Here is a 21505-nt window from a genome sequence, read left to right as displayed (position 1 = left end):
TATCTGGAACCTGGGCCACTGAAGTAGGTTTGACATGGATGTGATAGAAAGATGGAGTCTGCACACCTGTATTCCCAGCACTTTGGGAGGCTGAGGCGGGTGGATCACGAGGTTAAGAGATCGAGACAATCCTGGTCAACATGGTGAAACCCCATCTCTACTAAAAATCCAAAAAATTAGCTGGGCACGGTGGCCTGTACCTGTAATCCCAGCTACTCAGGAGGCTGAGGCAGGAGAGTTGCCTGAATCCAGGAGGCAGAGGTTGTGGTGAGCCGAGATCGCGCCATTGCACTCCAGCCTGGGTAACAAGAGCGAAACTCTGTCTCAAAAAAAAAAAAAAAGAACGAAAGAAGAAAGAAGGAAAGAGAGAGAGAGAGAGAGAAAGAAAAGGAAGGAAGGAAGGAAGGAAGGAAGGAAGGAAGGAAGGAAGGAAGGAAGGAAGGAAGGAGAGAGAGAGAAAGAAAAAGAAAGAAAGAAGGAAAGAAAGAAAGAACGAAAGAAAGAAAGAAAGAAAGAAAGAAAGAAAGAAAGAAAGAAAGAAAGAAAGAAAGAAAGATGGAGGGAGTCTGCCACACAAGCCTGAAGCCGAGGGCTGCATGGTCATACCTGATTGCCAAGACAGGTCCAGCTGCTCAGTCCACAGTCAGCAACTTGAAATATGGGTCAGCAAGAGGTTGCCTGGTTGTTTTTATTTCTACTTCTGCCTATTCTGTAAGCAACAAGAAATATATGGTCTTTTCCTATTTGCAATATACATAATTTCAGTTCCCTAGAATGCCCATCAGGTTGCTAAGTGGTCTATTACTTCTTCCTGCTCTACAGCTGAAGAATTATTTTATATTCACAGCCTTTAGCCAACTTTCTGGTTAAAACAGACACTTATCATGAAACTTTCTAGTTTAGCCAACTATCATTAAGTTTTCTGGTTTAAAAAAGCCAACTATCCCTTAAAATAATAATGTGGTGTTCTAAGAAGGGATGTCTTGATACCACCACCTGATTGTCTTTCTACAATATTTAGAATTTATTTCTGGATAGCCTATTTCTGCATTCATGATAAAAAAAAAATAATCTACAACCTCCACAATATGCTACTCCTACCACTCTTTCAGCTCATTTTCTTCCAAGTGCAGACTTCAGATCACAACTGAAGCTGAGGAAGGGTGTTAAATGACTGTGACTACGCTGGTAAACAGTTTCCATACTGAAGGCGATTTACATTTCTTTAACCCTGATGCAAGAAATCTTGTGAAATTTCTTGAAATGTTTTTCCCACTAATGGTTTTACCATTTTATCTGTAGGCTTTAAAGAGTTAAGTCATGAAAGTTCTTCCGTTTTATAGCAAGTGATTGTTAATATTCCTAGCTCCTGGTGCCACTGAAATTCTTCATGTCCCCTTGAATGTTTATAGCTCTATGAGTATGGGGAATGGCCAATCCAGAGGCACTAGCTTTCTGTCATCATAACTCAGAATTAAGTAGGTTCTGATTATGTCATTAGGGTGCATAAAATCTTTCAGAGGTTTCCAACTATATGTATGGTACAGGTTAAAAACTTTTAGAATACCATGTGAACTCTTTACAGTGTGGCACCAACTCATCTTTCCAGCCTCATACTCACTTCTCACCATATATCTCAAACTCTCACCACGCTAAATTATTAATCTTTCTTCAAACATGCCATGTAATTTCAAACCTATTTTTCCTTCTACTTTTGTTCCCTCTGCCTGAAATGCCCTGGCTCTTCTAGCTCAGTGGGAAATTCCCATTTACTCTTCAAAGTGGAACAGAAAAAGCATCTCCACTTTGTATTATTCCCAATGCCCAAGGCGAGTTAATTGCGCCATTCTCTGTGGCCCCGTAGGACATGGTACAAAGCTGTACTATAACTTTATCCTATTGTGTTTTATTTAGTTGTGCCTGTGTTTTTCTCTCCTACTCAATTTGACCTATTTGACACATATAGTGTGTCTTTTTTATCTTTATATCTCACCAGGATTATCAAATAAATACGTTCAATAAAGGCATTTTGTCTTTTTTAAAGTAGCAAATGAATGAATGGATAAAAAATTATAAATATCTGAAACATTTATTCAAAAATAGCATTTTAAACCTCAACTTTTAGATCTTTTTTTAATCTACTTAACTTCATGTTTTTCTTCTGAAAACTTTTTTTTTTACAGTTTTTGTGCTTAGTATTCATACTTTTCACCTTAACATAATAGGTCTTGTTAGCCTAATCAGCCCCTACATAACTTTTACCTCATGTGCTTATCTTTCATTTATATCTCTTAGAAAACTATAATAACTTTGTCTTTTATTTTAAATTTCATCATTTATATCTTTTAAAAAACTTTTAAGCTTTAAAATTTTTGATTTAATAATTTTTATGTCATTTCTTAGTTTTGTCTCAAATTTGTATTTGATTTTAGCCTTCTGTTATCTTAACTCTTCTGAAACTATTATAGTTCTCACTAAAGTTTTATTAAATTGTATAACTGGTAAATTTTATTTATAAATTTGTTATTTGATTGCCTTAAATAATTTATAATCAAAGTAATACTTGCATATAGCAACAAATAAAATAAAAAGTTGTTTTGGACCAGGAGCAGTGGCTCACACCTGTAATCTGAATACTTTGGAAGGCTGGGGCAGGAGGATCACTTGAGACCAGGAGTTCAAGACCAGCCTGAGCAACATAGTAAGACTCTGTCTCTACAAAAAGCCAGGCTCCGTGATGTATACCTGTAGTCACAGCTATTAGAGAGGCTGAGACAGAAGGACCCCTTGAACCCAGGAATCCAAGGCTGCAATGAGTTATGATCCTGAGCAGCAAGACAGATCCTTTATCTGTACCCCACCCCTCCACAACCCCAAGGATCATTCCACTCATAAAGAAAAGTCTAAAACGAAAGGTGAAATCTTGCTAACCAATCTTCAACCTTTCCAGATCTATTTCCTAGAAACAACTAATTGAAGAGTTTCTGTTGTTTAATTATCTCAGTGGTTAGTGTTATAATTTTTAATTATATGCTTATATTTCTTTACATTTACTGACTTTAGATACCATCCTTTGACTTCCTGCTTCTGATAGGTAAGAAACTTAGCTTCTTTGCATTACTACCATCTTCCTCTGCAGCCCAAGGTTTTATCAGTTTTACTATTTTTATGTTGATAAATTTACAAATTTTACATCATTTTCTAGATAGCTAATTAAGTGTTCTGTGCTTTGTCTATGCATTAATAATAAAAACTGAAGATAAGTGAAAAACCAGTAATTTTCAGGTTGCAATTATATAAACATTATTCATTAAGTATCAAGTAGTGTGAATAGATCCATTAAGAAGATATTATTTAGTGACATTAAAGTCCTTATTCTCAAATTCCATAGTTCAAATATTCCCTCTTTTAAAGTCTTTTTAATTTTCTTTGCTTCTTCTGTATGATATTCAGCTATTAATTTCTTACATAGTTTTTTTTGTTTGTTTTGCTGGAGCATTTCCTTGAGTATTTTTTTTTTTTTTTAGTGAGGTCCTTGAATGAGTCCTAAATTTCTGTACATGTCTTTAAACTGCTCTTTTAGAATCTGACTAAGTATTGAATACTAGGCTTAAAATAATATACCCTCAAAAATTGAAGGGTTTTATTTCATTATCTTCCGGCATCCAAGGTCGCTAATGAGATTTTACTCTGACTCCCCTGTCACTGCACGTGAGCTTTATTTTGTCTGTCTGAAAGCTTTTAGTATTTCTTCTTTCTCCTTAAAGTCCAGAACTTTTTCTAGATATGGATTTTTTTAATGTATATGGTTTCTCTTTGAAATTCTTTTCAAACTGAATACTTATGACTTTGTCTCGGGGAAGTTATCTTATAGTAGATCATTGAATTTTTCCTCCCTTTATTGACTATTTTCTCTGCCTCTAGAACCCCAATAAAAGAAATAGCAGACACCTATACTGTTTAATATTTCTCTCAAATTTCTTATTATTTTGCCTTATTTCAATTCCATTGAATTTTATCATCAGATCGCTGATGTCGTCGTTAACTACATCCATTTTCTTACCCAGTCTGCCCACAGAATTTTCTCTGTAGTGCCACACATATTTTTAATTACCAGGTACTCTCATTTTTGCTTTTCAGTTGCTCTGTTTTCACAGCAGCGACCTGTATTTTATTAATGTTCACATTTCTCATGTGCAGTTTCTTTTCCTTACGTGTTTGTTGACTCTTTGTTATGGTTCATGTTTATGAATAAAGATCTGGGCTGTGAAGTAAGGAGGGTTTCATTTGCATTTGTGCAGCTCTGTTCACCAAGACACTTCTCCTTGGGATGCCTCTGTTAGTGGGTAGGGTGTGATAACTAAAAAACTTCATTTAAGAGTTGTGGATAAGGGGTAGGCAGCCTGTAGATAATGACTCAAAAAAGGAAGACTTTATTCTTAGCAGTGGGATACTTTGATGCATTCCTTTTCGAGCAAACCTGTCTTGCCTTTCTTTTTTTATGATGTGACTGTGGTGTGTTTCAGAGTTTCCTCAAACTCTTCTTTGGTTCTCATTCATGGTTTTACATGCAAATGAGGGGGCATCTCTGTGTAGCTAGAATTTTTTTTTTTCTTCAGAGTGCACAGCTTGGATTCTTATGTGGGACCAAAAACTTCTGTTCTCTGCTGTATATATTCAAGGAGGAAGGGAGAAGGGGCCCAACTAACCCCACCTTTCAAGACTCAGTTCTTTAAGTCAAATATATTCAGCATATATTTATTGAGTTTTATGATAAGAATGCAAAAATCACTGTAAATTCTGTTCATCTCCGTATCTACCTCTCTTTGCAATGTGACCTTAGAGCTCCTCCTAGCAAAAGGTGGGGTCTATTTCTCCACCCCTTTGAACCATGTGACCTACTTTGCTCAATAGGACTATAGAAAAGGGACTTGTGGGGAGAAATGCCAGATATAGGTGACAGGGGAATGGAGGCAGCAAACAACATTGCCATGTATGTACCTATGCAACAATCCTACATGTTTTGCACATGTACCCCAGAACCTAAAGTGCAATAAAATGTATATTTTTTAAAAATCACTTGCACATTTTGATTACTTACTTTCTCTTGATGCTATTGGAGCTCTACAACTCTGTGAAGAAGCCCAAGCAAGGCTGCTGGATAACAAAAAACACAAGGTCCAGATGCCTTTGTTGCCCTGATCAACAGCCAACTAGATACTAGACATGTGGAAAAGACTTCCCAGATTATCCAACTACCAGCCAACCTACAAGAAGACTAAGGATGCTTGAAAGAGCTTCACAGAGGTTAGCTGAGATCGTGCAGATAAGAACTGCCTAGCTGACCCAAATTAAATAAAGTGTTATTGTTTGAGGCCATTAATTTTTGGTGTTGTTTGTTATTCAGCAAAAGCTAACTGATACAAGCACCACATTATATTAATGTTCCAGATGCTGTGGATACTCTGATAAACAAGGTCAATAAGGTCCTTGCCCGCAGATCATGATAAAGAAATAAATGACTAAGACAATCTCAGAGACTAATACATGCTGGGAAGGAAAGGAATCAGGATAATGTGATAGAGTGACAGGCTAGGGTTGGGATCTAATTTAGATATTGTGTTCAGAGAAGTTGTTTTTGCATAGGTGAGGTTCGAACTAAGATCTGAATGACAAGGAAGAGCCAACCATGTCAGGATCTAGAGATAGATTGTTCCAGACAGAGGAAATAGTAATTGCAAAGGCATTGAGGTAAGAACATATTTTACATAAAGGGACATAAAGAAAGCCCATGAAGCTGGAGTATTGCATATAAGGAGAGAGAGTGAGTAAGATGCAAACCCAATGAAACAGACAACGTGGGAGACTCAAACTATAATTAATTAATCACCTTGATACTTGTTCTATATCTTATCCTTGTCCTTTGTAGTTGTGGAGTAGGAGCTTGGAGGGATTTATTTATTTATTTAGAGACAAGTTCTCACTCTGTCACCCAGGTTGGAGTACAGTGACATAATCATAGCCCACTGCATCCTCAAACTCCTGGACTCAAGTGATTCTCTCTCCTCAGCCTTATGAGTAGCCAGGGCCACAGGTGTGTACCACCATGCCTTTTTTTGGTAGGGGGGGGTGCTTTTAGTTTTTATAAAGGTGAGATCTCACTATGTTGCCTAGGCTGGCCTCAAACTCCTGGCCTGGAGCACTGGAGCTTGGAGTTTTTAAAGGATTCCTTTGGAAAGGATTCCTCTTCCTTCTGGAATTTTGGGCTACAAGTTTCCATGATCTGTTTTATTCATTAATCAGATCCCATCTGTGTTCTGTATTCTAAGATTTCTTCAAACTGTCCTTTTCCAGTTGCTTGCCTCTCTAGTTCTCTAGCATTTTGTGGATTCATTCTTTTTAAAATGCAGGGTTTGGGGGGTTTTAAACATTTTTAAGGACTTTGGTATACGTTTGTCTTCAATTCACCATCTTTAGGCGAAATTCTCGTCTCATTTTAAAACGTGTAGCTCTAAGCTCATCTTAATCTGTTGTGTTTCTTTTGTTATTCTCTCTTTTTTTGTTTCTTCTCTCTTATAGCTTGTCTTTATAGTGGCTGCTAGGAAATGAGGCCTCACTAGGGTATTTATTCACTATCCAATACATATTTATTGGGCACCTCTTATCTGCAATCACAACCGAAGCCCTTCTTCCCTACCAATTGCCCTTGCAGCCACCTGCCTTGCTCAGCTCCAGCTGAGTTGAGTATAGCTTATCAAAATATGTCATGCTGGGACAATGAGAAGATAGGAGGGCTGATTCTTCTCCCTGCCTTAACCTTCATGGGATAGTTAACACATTATTTGTTAGCTTTTGATATCTCTGAATCCATGCAAAAAATTTGTATTTTTAATGTCCTGATCATCTATTTATCTCCGTATCTTTCTTTCTTTTTATCTTCATTGAATTTTGTATGCCTTAAGTCAGTAGGGGATGGCACATAGGCTGTTCTACCTGGGAGGGATGGACCATGTTACCCCACAGACCCTAGAAGATCCTTCACCTTTCTAGACCAAGGGCTTGAGCTTGACAGGCATTTATAAAGTTTCCAGGCACAAGAAACTTCACCCATCTCTCTAAAGCAGATAAATATACTTTTTTTTTTTTTTTGAGACAGAGTTTCACTCTGTTACCCAGGCTGGAGTGCACTGGGGCTATCTTGGCTCACTGCAACTTCCGCCTCCTGGGTTCAAGAGATTCTCCTGCCTCAGCCTCCCAAGTAACTGAGATCACAGGCACCTGCCACCACACCCAGATAATTTTAGTATTTTTAGCAGAGACAGGGTTTCATCATGTTGGCCAGGCTGGTCTCGAACTCCTAACCTCAAGCAATCCACCCGCCTCAGCCTCCCAAAGTGCTGGGATTATAGGCATGAGCCACTGCACCTGGCTTAAATATACTTTATACAGAGATTAAAGCACTTAAAAAGTAACACTAGCAATCTTCATAGCCCAGCATATACTCATCTATTTTCTTTCACAAATTTATTGGACCTTTTCTAGAACCCCAACAGTACAAAGCTACACCCACACTGCTGCCTCTTTGGCAGTGTACCACTGCACTCATTCCTTCAATCCCAGAAGCAGGAGGCCAGAACTCCCAAGACAAAGAGCAAGGGATGCCAACGTTATCTAATCTACTCCACCCCTAGGTGACTGCATTGCACTTCCCTTTGCCTGGGACACCATTCTCTCTGTTTCTCCTCCAAGCCTCTCACCCTGAGTCTCACCCATCACCCAGTCTCAGCTTATAAACTATTTGCTCACAGAGAGTCCTTCCCTACTTTTCTGACCTTCTCTTCCCTCCCCGAGTGTAGCGGATGCCGTTAGTGCCCTGCCCAGGTCCACTTAACCGGTGGTGCACTCATTCTTCAGTTGTTATGCCTATTGGTTGCTAAGGTGACACTGCTTTTCCTGGGACGTCCTCCCCACCACAGGGCGTGGCCAGTGTCCAGTGACTGTCTGGGGTACAAAAGGCCAGTGCTTGGTCTCAAGGTGGGCCAGAGCTTCCTGGGTTCTCAGGCTGAAGTGAACCTCCAGTTGAGACCACAGTCTTGCTAAGTTTTCTTCTCCCATTTGCCTCACATCCTCTCTCCAGAGAGCATTTCTCCAATAAAGCACTGGAGCAAATAACATTTCTTCTTTTCCCAAGTATCTTCACCTCAGGCCCTGGAAACCTGACCTCCGACACTAGGAACACTTTCTTTAAGAGGTGTTCTATATTTATTCCTGTAACTGAGAACAACGTTTCTCCCTGTTCCCTGCACTTCCGACTGTGAGGCAGCTTCATGTGGTCAGTCTGCCATGTGAGCAGTGCTCCCTGGCCACACAGTAGTGCTGTGTCTGAGACCCCTGAAGAGCTTCTCCCTTTAGGAAGTGAAAGTAAGAGAGGAAAAAAGACACCGAGCAAGCATTCCACCCGGGAGGCTGTGTTGGCATTTCTGAAGCAAAGCCAGCTTTTGTCTGACCCAATAAAAAGGGCTATTTTTTAAAGGCTTTAATCATTTAATCAAAAATTCAATATAGGCCGGGCGTGGTGGCTCATGCCTGGAATTCCAGCAATTTAAGAGGCCAAAGCGGGCAGATCATGATGTCAGGAGATTGAGACCATCCTGGCCAACATGGTGAAACCCCATCTCTACTAAAAATACAAAAATTAGCTGGGTGTGGTGGCGGCACCTAAAGATAGTCTTAGCTACTCAGGAGGCTAAGGCAGGAGAACTGCTTGAACCTGGAAGCGGAGGTTGCAGTGAACAGAGATGGTGCCACTGCACTCCAGTCTGGGCAACAGAGCAAGACTCCCCATCTCAAAAAAGAAATAATCAATATAAATACTACTCTGTGTTAATCCTCAAGCACCAACAAGTCAATCTCAGACCTGTTCATTCTGTGAAGTGAAACTAATTTGATTAAGGGTGGGACTTTGGAGGGTGTTTAGTTTCCAAAAAGTTCAAAGTTGAAAGCCATGATTCAATATCTTTTCCCAAATGTAACCCCTTAGGGGACCATGATAATAGCACAAAGAAATAAAACAGAATTAACTTATGTTTGAAGAGCCTATAGAGATATTAACTAATGGCATGAGATCCAGAGGATGGTTTAGAAATTAGTTCATATGCAAATATATTTAAACACCAGTCCCTTGGCACCTACACATTCAGTGCTTACAATTTAGACTATTTGAAAGTGACTCTGAGATGAACGATTGTGAAATTTTGTCAAGGCATGAACTCAGCCCACACATATTATGAAGTTAGAATGCAAAGGTTGGTAGATGGTGAACCAGCAAACTGACCACTCAGCACCAACTTGTCAAGGGTGCAGTAACTCACAGGCAGGCATTTCTTATTTTCCAGCTGTGAATGTCATTCCTGGAAGTGCAGAGGTGAAAGGAAGCAATGGCAAGCGCGTTGGAGAGTACCTGATGCTAAAGCTCTTGCACTTGTCAAGGGATCACTACAGTCCATCTATGTCAATCACCATGACGGTTGCCTTAGGAACTCACTTTCTTACTGTGCAGTTAAGGAAATGGAAGCACTAGGGTTCCATCTTAGGGAAGAAGATGGAACTTGGGCTTCTGTTAAATTGGAATTTGAAGGTGGTTTAAGTGACCATTCCCTTTCTGTTTTCCCAACTTCTCCCACCTGCAGTTCAAAAAGCCATCACTGGGCAGGGCACAGTGACCCACACCTATAATTCCAGCACTTTAGGAGGCTGATGTAGGAGGATAGCTTGGAGCTGGGAGGTAGAAACCAGCCTGGGCAACAAAGCAAGATCCCGTCTCTTCTAAAAATAAAATAAAATAAAAATTAGCTGGGAGTGGTGGCACATACCTGTGGTCCCAGCTACTTGGGAGGCTGAGGCAGAAGGGTGGCTTGAGCCCAAGAGTTCAAGGTTGCAATGAGCTGTGATTGCACCACAGCACTCCAGCCTGAGCAACAGACACTATATCTAAAAGTAAATTAATTATTTAAAATTTAAATTAAAAAAAAAGAAGCCATCAATTTATAGCTTCAGGCAGACTAGCTGCACCCAATCCATTACTCACTGAGTAGGTTTGCTTTTCCTTAGCCATCTTTATTTTCTGTTACGTCATCATCATTTTAGCTGCTGAAGTTTGAAACCTTGGTCTTTGGCCCCTATATCCTTCTTATCTTGGTCTTTGGCCCCTATATCCTTCTTATCTTGGTCTTTGGCCCCTATATCCTTCTTATCTTGCCTCCTGCCAGTATCCTCAGGGTGATCACTATCCATCATCTTTGGCTTTGATTCCTTGGCCTCCTCATGGTATGTGACCATCACTTCTAAACCACTTGAGTTACTTCAAGGCCTGGTCACAACTTGGATCTTTGTATATTACTCTGAGTCTCTCCTCCTCCAAGAGAGCATCATTCCAGGGACCTGCTAGGAAAATCCTTTACTTTGGCTCTGCTACCAACATCTCCCCTATGCCAGCTTGTGCTGATTTTTCTTTATCACGTGAAGCATGTGAGATTAACTGTTTTGACTCTTCTCTTGTTTTAAAGACAGCAACACCAAGATCTGTGCTGACTCCCAGAAAGAACAGAAATATGAAACTAGAACAGGGAAAATGTGTCTGCAAATTTGTAGCTTAAAGCTCCATGTATTTAAAAATCAATCTTGTTTGCCTTATACCTTTTTTATAAAAGGTATAGAGACTCTTATCCCTTGGTGTTCTAAGATAAAAGAAGCCAGCTGGGCATGGTGACTCAAGCCTGGAATCCCAGCACTTTGGGAGGCCAAGGCAGGTGGATAACTTGAGGTCAGGAGGTTGAGACCAGCCTGGCCGACATGGTGAAACCCCATCTCTACTAAAAATACAAAAATTATCCAGACGTGGTGGCAGGTGCCTGTAGTCCCAGCTATTTGGGAGGATGAGGCTGGAGGATCACTTGAGCCCAGGAAGCAGAGGTTGCAGTGAGCCAAGATAGTGCCACTGCATTCCAGGCTGGGAAACCCAGCAAGAAACTCCATCTCAGGGAAAAAACAAAATTAAAATTTTTTTAAAAAAAGAAGAAGACTGTTTTTTAATAGCACCAATAACAGAAGAGGAAATCTTCTCTCCCTGATGACCTTGGACAGAGATTCAGCCACAATCTAGGACAATCACTCTGAAATCTGCTCTGTCATTAAATGAACCACAGCATGTCTGGAGCCCAGGGCTGCCCTGACTAGTGGGAAATTTCACCTTCAGCCACATGGCAGGAACTGTGCAGAGTCTAATACCTGAATAGCAGTTGGCATTGGATTTCATAGACAGTGTAGGGACTGATAAACCTTTAACCAGTTTTTATTCTTTTGATGTTTTATAATTTTTATTTCATTTCCATCAATGGAATGGGATAAAAACATGATTTTGCCCTGTGAGAAGATGTAACCCTGATGATGACCTACTCTAAACCTGGTGTGAATTCTGAAACCCGCCCCACTTACAGTAATTTCTCCTCCCACCTCTTGATCTCTATTTTCCACCCGGAACCTGTTGTCTGCCATGACCAGGAGCTCCATTCTCACACCTCTCTTTCTGGCCTTGCTCATCTCAGCACATGGTAAGCCACATCACTGATTCTTATAAGGATTCTTGATGCCTTTGCTTTCGTGAAATCCCATTACCCCTGCCTTACCAGTTCCCAGATGTGTTGTCCATTACCCACTTCAGTTCTTAGACTGTCAGGCAATGCTAAGTAAAGCCACAAGGGCTATTTGCTTTTTTATCTACTGGGTCCTTCGATGCCTTTAATGTCTTTGATCCTCCCCTGGTTGACTACAAAACACATTCTTAGAGAACTTCAAATTTATTCCACTCTGATCAGGGTTTTCATTCTGTCCCAATTGCCAAACCCTTCAAAATTTTATTTTGTAGGGACTAAATCCAGCCAGTATGAGTTTTCTGAGAGCCTGTCTTATTTTTACAACAAATTTATATCTGTATGGGCCTCCCCATTTTTCCTTTTTGTCTCAAAAACTTTTTTATCAGCATTATTCAAAGTTGAAAATAAACATGGCATATAACTCAGCATTTTTTCTACCTCTTTGTCTTTTTACCCATTTTCACGTTGACTTATTTTTTTAGAAGATTTCTTTTACTTGCTGGAAAGGCAAACCCTTAAAGAAAGAGATGCCAATTATCTATTTCCCTTTTCTCCAGAATATATGCCCACCGAACAGTAGGCACAAGGGTAAGCTGCTGTCGTTGTGGAGCTCAGAGTTCAATGGGGAAAGTGGAGTAAAAGTAAATAATTCCAGTGCAGTATATGCAGTATAATGGATGTCTACCCAAGGTGTAGGTGTGTAATGACCTAACCTGGGTTAGCCTAACTAAATCGATCTTAGCTGCAAACCTGACAAGCTCTCTTAAGCCTCTCCTTCCCTGCCTTGGACCCTTTGGGTGCATAACTGGGCCACACGGATGCTGTGCTCATGTCACGCTGACTCTGTGCTTATCTTACCATATATCCAATGTAACTGCATCTGACTTGGCAAGCACACCCGCTATTGTGTATAACTCTCTTTGAACCCCCCTTGGTGACTGTTTGGAAATACCCTTAGCAACCAACAATCCTGGGAACTTCCTCCCCCCTGGTTACTAGCTAACCTGCCTGTTCTGCTTCTGTAAAATTCCGCTTCAGCTAGGCTTCCTCTCCCCTATCTAAATCAAGGTATAAAGGAAAATCAAGCCCTTTCCCCAGGGCCAAGAGATTTTGAGCATGAGCTGACTCTTGGTCGCTGGCTAATAAAAGAACTCTTAATTTGGAACTCAGTTTGTGGCACATTCCTTCTAATTCACTCAGTTATTACAGTTGTGGGACTAAGAAACAGATAAGCTCACAGGGGAGTAGAAGCAGGAAAGCACTGCAGACAAGCTACAGCACAGCCAGGTCTTTAAGAATTAGTAGTTCAGTAGATCTGAATTAGTAGTTCAGGTGGAAAGGTATCCATTAAGTATCTGTTCAATTAGTGAAGGAAGGGACTATCACACAAAGAAAATAACATGCTCAGAAAGAGTCCCCAAATTAAAACAGCTCAGCCTCTTTAAGAAAATGCAGGCACAGTATAGCAAAATCAGGTAAGAGGAAGAAAGGGGTGACAAATAAGGCCAAGAGCTCAAAAAATAAAAACAAGGAATATAGGAAAAATCAGGAATATAGATGAAGGAAATAATCCTGATAAAAGCAGAAATGATGGGTTTAGAAATTATAAAAAAGTAGAATTGACAAATTATTCCAAGGGTTGTTTCTTTGAAAGAGAGAAAGAGTAAGGAAATGAAGGAAGGCAAGAAAGAGGAAAGAAAGGAGGAAGAAATAAAAGGAGGGAGGATAGACAAAGCTCCTTCAAGTTTAATCGAGGGGGAAAGGAACATACATAGAAATTAAATGTATGGCCAGTCACGGTGGCTCAAGCCTGTAATCCCAGCACTTTGGGAAGCTGAGGCGGGTGGATCACGAGGTCAAGAGATCCAGACCATCCTGGTCAACATGGTGAAACCCCGTCTCTACTAAAAATACAAAAAATTAGCTGGGCATGGTGGCACGTGCCTGTAATCCCAGCTACTCAGGAGGCTGAGGCAGGAGAATTGCCTGAACCCAGGAGGCAGAGGTTGCGGTGAGCCAAGATTGAGCCATTGCACTCCAGCCTGGGTAACAAGAGCAAAACTCCGTCTCAAAAAAAAAAAAAGAAAAAGAAAAAGAAATTAAATTTATTAAGAATATATTTACAGAGTGCTCCATGCTTGCCAGGTCCTGCACTAGGTGTTAGGGATAAACAGCTGTATAAAAGATATGGCCTTTGCCTTCAAGGAGCTGAGTTTAATGAGAAAGTCCTACTTTAAACATACAATTTTACCAATAAAACAAAACTAAAAGTTGAGAGTGATATGAAAGAATAGTAAAGAGTACAATCAGAGGTTACAGCAAGGTCAAAAAGTAAGTTGGAACTGGGCACTGGATCATAAAGACTTTTTTAAAGATGTGACATTTGAGCCAAAGATCTGGTGAAGAAGTTAGCCAGGCAAAGAGTAACTGAAAAAGCAATTAGCTCTGGCTTGGAAGTTTGATCCCCTATGTTGAAATTGGAGCTTAATGGGAGGTGTCCAGGTCATGGGGGTGGATCCCTCATAAATAGATTAATGTCCTGGGGAGTGGGACTGCGAGTGAGTCCTCTGTTAGTCCCTGAGAGAGTTGGTTGTTAAAAAGACCCCAGCACCTTCCCTCTCTCCCTCTTGCTTCCTCTCTTATCATGCAATCTCTGCACACGCTGTCTCCCTTTCACCTTCCGTCAGGAGGGGCAGCAGCCTGAGGCCCTCACCAGATGCCCAATCTTGAACTTTCCAGCCATTGGAATTAGGATCCAAATAAACTTTTTTTCTTTATAAATTACCAACTTCTGGTAGTCCTCTACAGCAACACAAAACAGATTAAGTCAGAAGTTCAGCCAGAGTGAAGGTCTTGAGGTAGGAAAGAACATGGCCAAGCTCACATAAATGGAAGAAAGTCAGTGAGGCTGGAGCAAACAAAGGAAGCAGAGAATTACAAGACAGACAGGTAGGGGGGCCAGCCGTCCTGATTTGGTCAGAATTGAGGAGTGGTAGATTTTGGGACATGGAACTTTCCATTTTAAAACTGGAACACTTTTGGGAAATCCTAGATGAATTGGTCACCCTGTTTACAGGCCTCTTTTAAGATTTTAGACCTTAACAGAAGAACAATAAGGTAATCATAAGTGGGGCAAAAGCAGTGAGGATGGAGAGAAGTGGATGGATTAAAAAATATTTAGGGGTAAAGTGATGGAACTTGGTGACTAAATGACAGCCAGGGAAAGGGGGTGAAGTGCAGGAACAATCAAGAATGAGCTCAGATTTTTCTGCCTTTGGAAACTGGGGGACATGCATTAAAAAAGGAACAAATACACAATAAATGACAGCAAATATGTCCTTTGGCATCAACTGTCAAATCAGAGCTACAGATTTGATCATCATTGGTTACACAGGAGTAAATGTTGGCACCCTCCATCCCTTCCATCACTGAAGTGCAAATAGATACTGGGCCTGGTAGTAGCCCAAATATGATCAAGAAAGAATTTGTAAGTTAGTTTCAACCTTTAAAGATAGGAAGTGCCCCTCACCTAATAAGGGCATATGACTCAACATAACAGAAATAAGCAAAGCAGGCAGCATTTGTTACAGAGTCCATCCATCCTGCATTCAAATGGCATGTCAAGAAATGCATGGCTCTAGCTCCCCAACCCCCAACTCCCAGACTCCAATATTTAACCCAGAGGACATTGTAACTGAATTATGAAGTCCTTTCAAAGCTAGACATTTGACACATCTGTTATAGGAGGCTTATAAAAAGCACACTGGATGCTTGTAAATTTTATAATTATGTTAATTCAAATTCAAAGACATTCCCATGAATTTTTAAAAAAATATTTCCAACTCAAATCACAGAGTTTGTTCTGCCTGCCATTGAGATGTGGGGAATATTTGCTGTATGCACTAAATTCTCTTCTTTAACTGCTCATGTCAGGAGAGCAGAGGACTAGAATGAAGATGAGCACAGTAGACTGAAGATGTAAGTTTATTGAACATGTAGGCTTCATCCAGGTTCAAAAGCACTATCCCAGTGATACCTAAGTCAGGTATCTAGATAAGAGGGAACTTGCTTTCCAATACTTCTGCAGCCTAAATGGAAAGATGTTTTTCTTGGATGTGGGAACAGAATGGTAGGATTGGGATGGGCCATTAAAATTATTCAGCCCCATAATATGCCCATGGTTGGTTTCTCAAGGTCCATTTCCTCATTCATTAATTCAACAAATATTGAATGAAGACCTACTGCATATGAGGCACTCTTCTTAGGAACTTGGGATATGTCAGTGAACGAAACAGACAGAGATCCCACCTCTCATTGATTTTACATTCTAAAGGGAGGACTCAAGTAGCGAACAATGAAAATCAGCAATAAACATGGCAAATACACAACTATACAGTGCAGTATTGTATATTAGAAGGTGAAGACAATTCTGTAACAAAATAAGAAAAAGGGGAGGAGGGAAGAACTCCAAGTGATGGTGGAGGATGGGCAGGCTGCATTTTAAATAAGGTGGTCCAGTAGCTCTCATGATGAAGATGACATTTTAAAAGATTTGAAGGGGGTGAAGGGGTTAGCCATGGGGATCTCTAGAAGGAAAACCTAATTGATTGTTTTCTCCTTTTTCCTCCAAAACAGTCCAGCATAATCTAAAATGTGATCTTTAGCAAAACACTATAGTTGGTTCAGAAGCTAGACTATGCTTGGTTCCCACCCGTAAGTCACATGCCCTAATCCATTTGCTTTCTAATACTCTGCATAAAATTAGCCCATCCCCATCACAACCCCCATAGTCCTAGAGCCTGTACTGCAGTTCTGACCATATTATAGCATGAGAGAATAGTGTGGAATTGTCTGTTTAGGTGTTCAACTTACGTATACGGCAGAATAGCAGCTCAAACACTAGGACAAACATGGTCAGAACCTCACTCTGCCACTTACTAGCTCTCTGTTCTTAGCCAAGTTATTTAATCTCTATGAGTCTCAATTTTCTTATCTTTAAGGTAGGTGAAGATAACAATATCTAGTAAATGGGATGTTCATTGGTATTGCCAGAGAAATCATGCACAGAGCACTTAACATAGTGCTTGGCACATAAAAGGCACTTAATTAAAGTGAACACTTTTTGGTGGTGCCCAATTGGTGCCATCTGTTTGGTCATGAGACCCTCTTGTCTTCCATTCCAGTTTATTAGTGCTTAGCACAAAGGCCGGCACATATAATTAGGGCTATAGGTAATTGGGTACAGTTTGCCCAAAAATACCCAGAAAAACAAGCTGCACTGGAGAACTTGGACTTCTTGTCTGTTTGGTTAGAGTCACCCATTCATTCACCAGATGAAAAGTATAAGCACACACACCAAAATCTGATTTTTTCTCCATGTTTTCCTGAACTTGGTGTTCTGGGAAGAGGAGAGTAACTAAGTGAGAGAAAATGTGGCCAAGTTGTTTCTTGTTTTCTTGCAACACTCTACTAAACAAGCCTGTTCTTTACTCAAAGTATATTATTTCCTGGCCCTTTTTTGTTTCAAAATGCATTCTTTGTCTAAAATTAAAACATAATAACAATAAAGTTAATTCTCTGGTGTGTTAGGCTGCAAGAGAAACATAGAGTGCTATTCTATATACAAAAGGGCTTTGTAAAGAGAATCAGAACTCTGATCCCAAATGCCTTGCTGTGTGGATAGAGTTAAGGACGGAATTTAAAAGACTATTTCCAAATCTCTTTGCTTACTGCATTTTCAAGTTTAAGGACTAACATCAGTGGTGTACAGATTCTGTTTGTGTGCATTAGTCCCTGGTGGCTAATGGCATAAAACCTATCAACACCCAGCCCTTCTTGTCCCATCAGAAACTAAGTGGTTATGACCTCTGAACATCTCTGAGCCTCTTATGGTTGAGGAGCTGTTGGTGGCAACCACTTCTGAACTAAAGAAAATTGACAGTGTGATCATTCTTGCTGTGAACTGGTTTGGATACAGGTGTTAAGTAAAAGCATAATAAACTATGCTTTTACTTAACAGAGGGTTAATAAACTGTGCTTTGTGAACCAAATCCAGTCCACTGCCTAGTTTTGTAAAGAAAATTTGGGGAATAGCATATGTGGTTGATTGACCTCCCCTTGTTTTGCGATTGTCTCCTGGTCCATTAAATGTGTTCATGACTATACAGGAAATACTGCCTATTGCCTGCTTTCCTGGTAGAGAAGTTCACAATCTACAGTAATCATCAGTGAACTGCAGCCTTTATGCCAATTCTGGCCCACTGCTTATTTAGTTCAATAAAGTTTTATTGGAACACAGCCATGCCTATTCATTTAAATATTGTATGTTGATGCTTTCCAGTTACAATGGCAGAGTTGAATAGTTGCCACAGGGGTTGCAAAACCTAAATTATTTGTTATCCAATCCTTTACAGAAAATTTTGCTGACCACTGTTCTATGTTAAGTGAAGGTTTCTGAAAAATTTGCACCCAAAGAAGATTGTGAGATAATTAAGTCATCAACCAGATCATGGTGGTAGACACCTGTTCTCACACTCAGATAAATCTAGTGACCAGCATTGGGCCTAGAAACAGAAATCTTGATGTAGAAAAAAGATGTCACATTAAATTAAAGATATTAAGAAATTGACTGCTCTTACTGTTTTATTTGTATTTAATTTTTAAGCTTGTTTTGGTTTTAGCGTTACATAAGAGCTTAAAAAAGGGGGTGGGGATTAATTTTTCACCAAGAAAATCTGTCTGTAAATATTTATTTTACTTTTGAATAAAATAATTTCAGCTGCACCAGTGCTCCTAGAGAAATTTTGTAAGAAGCCTACAAGTAACTTGGGTTTGAGAAACACTGGTGAAGCATCCCTTCCCTCAGGCCTTCCTGCCCTCCCCTTTTTCCTCTATTCTAATGTATATCCTTCAACCAGGGGCCAGCAAACCTTTTCTTTAAACAGCAGATTGTAAATATTTTAGACAGTCTCTGTGGCAGCCACTCATCTCTGCTGTTGTAGCACAAAGGCAACCGTAGACAAGGCATAAGCAAAGGGGCGTGGCTATACTCCATAAAACGTCACTTATAGACACTGAAATTTGGGATTTCTATCATTTTCACGTGCCATGAAATGGTCTTCTTTGGATTGATTTCCAATTACTTAAAAATACAAAAATTACTCGTAGCTCATAAGGAGGATTAGATTTGGCCCATGGGCCATAGTTTGCCAACCTCTGTCCTTCACCATCAATGGATGTAATTTTTTTAAACAGTAAATTTTATTGTAGTCCCTGTTTGTATTAGTCAATTTTCACACTGTTATAAAGATATCACCTAAGACTGGAGTAAGTTATAAACAGATGAAGTTTAATTAACTCACAATTCTGCATGGCCAGGGAGGCCTAGGAAACTTACAATCATGGTGGAAGGGGAAGTAGGAACCTTCTTCACAAGGCAGCAGGAGAGAGAGTACATGTGAAGGAGGAACTGTCAGACACTTATAAAGCCATCAGATTTCATGAAAACTCACTCACTATCATGAGAATGGCATGGGGGAATCACCCCCATGATCCAGTCACCTCCCACCATGTCCCTCCCTTGACACATGGGGATTATGGGGATTACAGTTCAAGATGAGATTTGGGTGAGATCACAGAGCTTATTACTACTTAAAAACCTGTACTTGGCCCACTGCTTGTTTATGTCAGTAAAATTTTATTAGAACACAGCCATACCCATTCATTTATGTATTATTCATGGGTCCCTTACTTCTCACAGGATTAAGTTTATTCAGCTCTTTAGAGGTGAATTCAATTGTCTAGGATATTTTTTCTATCCCATTTTCCTTTACAACCCTCCATAAAAATCATGATTTGAACACGGTGGACTAATGATTGTCCCCCTTTTATTCTTTTGTGCTGTTTTCAAGTCATTTTGCTTTTTCTAAATGGTCTTTATCTCCCCAGAATGCCCTTCCCCTCATTCCTCACCTGGCAAAGCCCTAAATGCTTTTCCTGACCTGTCTCTTCCATACAGTGTCTCCTGTCTTGCACCAGCACAGCTAGCTGCATGGTCCTCTATTGGAACATAGTGCTCAATTCCTCTACTATGAATAACATTTATTATGTTAAATTATAATTATTTATCAGAGTGTTTTATTATCCTGATTACCTGAGGTTTTTGAGAGGAGAAATTACAGCAATCCATCTCCTTATTTCTATCTAGTATAGTATCCTGACGCCAACTAGACGCTCAACAAAGATTTGCTTCATGAATGCTGCAGCAATTATTAGTAATGGAAATAACAGCTCCTATTTATTGAGTACTCTCCATGCTCCAGACATTGTAATGACGACTTTGCCTACATGATCTGAGTTCATATATCAGATCCAGTACATTTTCCCCTTCCACTCAGTTTTTTTTTTTATTAGGTCACAACTCCTTAATTTCACAAGGCACTGTATATTGAACAGTAGAATTTTAGGCATCAGAGACAGGCTGATGGGAGAAATATTTGGGTCCCTAAATCACATAAACTCTGCCTTACAATGAAGCAAGTTCCAGCTACTTGTTCTATGGCAGCCCTGTGCCCTACACAAAAGAAAAGCTTACCAAATTCTTATTAGAGAAAAGATAAAAATAAAGTTATGGCACTTCAGCAGAATTCTGCTTCATCTTTGTCACTGGGCAAAATCAGGGTTATGTCCTCCTTTAGTGGAATCTCTAGAACATACACGAAGACCAAGTTGAGTCAAAGAGGACCCTAGAGACCTGACTGTGCATTCTCCTCCTGGCTGAAGCGAGAAGAGAGGCGCTTTGTTTGGCAGTGGATGCTTTCCAAATTTAGAGAGTTCTTAATGACTCTTCAACTGCATTACATCCTGAGTATAATTAGTAATGTTGCTGCTCAGCTGTTCAGCACCAATCAATCAAAGAGGATACACAGAACTTGCAATAAATCCAGAATCTGAACCCATTCCAGGGAGGAAAAGATATCTCCTTAAGATTCAATAAAAGAAGTTCATCATTCTGGGAAATATACTTAGAGGGGCAAAAATTTAATAAGAGGCTTAGATTTTGTGCAGTTACAATTCAGTTTTGTCTTGTTTTTCAGTGGTTAAGGATGAATAGCAAAAAATATTTTTATGTAGAAATACCATAAAACAAGTGAGACAGTGAATGTCTCTGAAAATGGGATAGCACCGTCATCTTTTCCAGCTACCTGTGCCAATGCTACTCTCCAGAAATGTCTACTGGGGCTTTACTCTGTAACATGAACTGTGCTAGCTACTGGGGCAATTACAGGCAGACTAAAGCACAGTGTTTTCTCTTGCACTGTCTAAGCAGGAAGATCAGTTCTTAAGTGAAGAGGAGAGATTCAACTCTTTGGGGAGGCTGTTGAGCAAGGTTGAGGAACATGAGTACAGAGAAATACCCATTGGATTTAATAAGATAAAAGAGTGATGTTGGATGAGAGATGAATGAAAGAAGAGGTAGTAGAGAAAATGAATGCAGACAATTGTTTTTATAAACTTTCCTGTGAAAGTGAGAACAATATTGCAAAGTTTAAAGGGAACAGAAGAATCCAAACTGGCTTTTCTTTGTCATATTTTGAGTTTTTTAATATGGAAGAAGCTTATCTATTTAAATTTTAGAAAAGATTTTTGATGTCAACCACTGATCTGTTTTCTGTCCTTATAATTCTGACTTTTCCAAAATGTCATATAAATGGACTTTTTGAGTCTGTCTTTTTTAATTTGACCCATAATGCATTTCAGATTTATTTATGTTGTTGTGTATATAAATAGTTTATTCTTTTTTATTGCTGTGTAGTATTCCATTGTATAGATATATTACAATTTCTTTATCTGCT

The 21505-nt window shown here is 39.7% G+C and overlaps 1 protein-coding gene across 8 annotated transcripts in view; it reads right to left on the bottom strand.

Moving 5' to 3' along the window:
* Positions 1-21505, bottom strand: part of HS3ST4 (heparan sulfate-glucosamine 3-sulfotransferase 4) — a 900746-nt gene that overhangs the window by 458021 nt on the left and 421220 nt on the right. For all 8 annotated transcript variants that reach the window (XM_078344971.1, XM_078344972.1, XM_078344975.1 and 5 more), the window contains 2 exons: positions 607-709; positions 201-298 (listed from right to left, as the gene is read on the bottom strand). The gene's annotated coding sequence lies outside the window, so the exon portion shown is untranslated. The remainder of the gene's footprint in view (positions 1-200; positions 299-606; positions 710-21505) is intronic.

The sequence above is a fragment of the Callithrix jacchus genome, chromosome 12 (assembly GCF_049354715.1).
Source record: "Callithrix jacchus isolate 240 chromosome 12, calJac240_pri, whole genome shotgun sequence".
NCBI classification, from domain to species: domain Eukaryota; kingdom Metazoa; phylum Chordata; class Mammalia; order Primates; family Cebidae; genus Callithrix; species Callithrix jacchus.
This window is presented reverse-complemented; position numbering and strand designations above follow the sequence as displayed.